Source organism: Rutidosis leptorrhynchoides, chromosome 2, assembly GCF_046630445.1.
Source record: "Rutidosis leptorrhynchoides isolate AG116_Rl617_1_P2 chromosome 2, CSIRO_AGI_Rlap_v1, whole genome shotgun sequence".
In the NCBI taxonomy this organism is placed as follows: domain Eukaryota; kingdom Viridiplantae; phylum Streptophyta; class Magnoliopsida; order Asterales; family Asteraceae; genus Rutidosis; species Rutidosis leptorrhynchoides.
Window position 1 is genome coordinate 395,705,439 of NC_092334.1, and position 1,030 is coordinate 395,706,468.

Here is a 1,030-nt window from a genome sequence, read left to right on the forward strand (position 1 = left end):
TTAAGCCAGATGTTAATGCGCCAGATTATGAAATCAAAGGACAAATCCTACACATGGTAACTAATCAATGCCAATATAGTGGTACGCCAAAAGAAGATCCAAAAGAACATCTTCGAACCTTTAATAGGATCTGTACTCTATTCAAAATCAGAGAAGTTGAGGATGAATAGATCTATCTCATGTTGTTTCCCTGGACTTTAAAGGGAGAAGCCAAAGATTGGTTAGAATCGTTACTTGAAGGAGCGATTGACACATGGGATGTTTTAGTTGAGAAATTTCTTAAAAGATTCTTTCCGGCATCTAAAGCCGTAAGACTTCATGGAGAAATTGTTAATTTCGCGCAAAAGCCAAATGAAACATTATATGAGGCGTGGACAAGATTCGGAAAGTTGTTGAGAGGATGTCCTCAGCACGGTTTAAACACTTATCAAATAGTACAAATATTCTACCAAGGTTTCGACGTTGCTACACGAAAAGACATCGACACAGCAGCTGGTGGTTCCATTATGAAGAAAACCGCTACCGAAGCTCACAAAATTATTGATAACACCGCCTCCCACTCGCATGAGTGGCATCAGGAAAAAGATATTTTTCGTTCATCTAAAGCGGCTAGAGCCGATTCTAGCCATGACTTTGATTCCGTTTCAGCAAAAATAGATGCTTTCGAGAGACGAATGGAAAAGATGACTAAAGATATTCACGCAATAAGAATCAGTTGTGAGCAATGCGGTGGACCACACTTAACGAAAGATTGCCACATCGAGCAAACCATGGAACAATGAGAGAATGTTTCCTACATAAACCAAAGGCCGAGAAATAATTATCAAAATAATTATCAACCGCCAAGGCCAAATTTTAATCGAAATCAAAACATTCTTTACAATCCAAATGGACCCAACAATAACTCGCATAACCAACAAGGTTCGAATAACCAACCAACTCAAAACAACACTTTTAATCAACAAAAACCTAGCTTGTATAAACTACCACAACAAACTGAAGAGAAAAAGCCAAATCTGGAAGAAATGAT

The 1,030-nt window shown here is 38.2% G+C and overlaps 1 non-coding gene across 1 annotated transcript; it reads right to left on the reverse strand.

Annotated features, from left to right (window-relative positions):
* Positions 1–311: 311 nt before the first annotated feature.
* LOC139895330 (small nucleolar RNA R71) lies at positions 312–418 on the reverse strand. Its single transcript, XR_011775786.1, has one exon. It is a non-coding gene; the product is annotated as a small nucleolar RNA R71 (small nucleolar RNA).
* Positions 419–1,030: the final 612 nt, after the last annotated feature.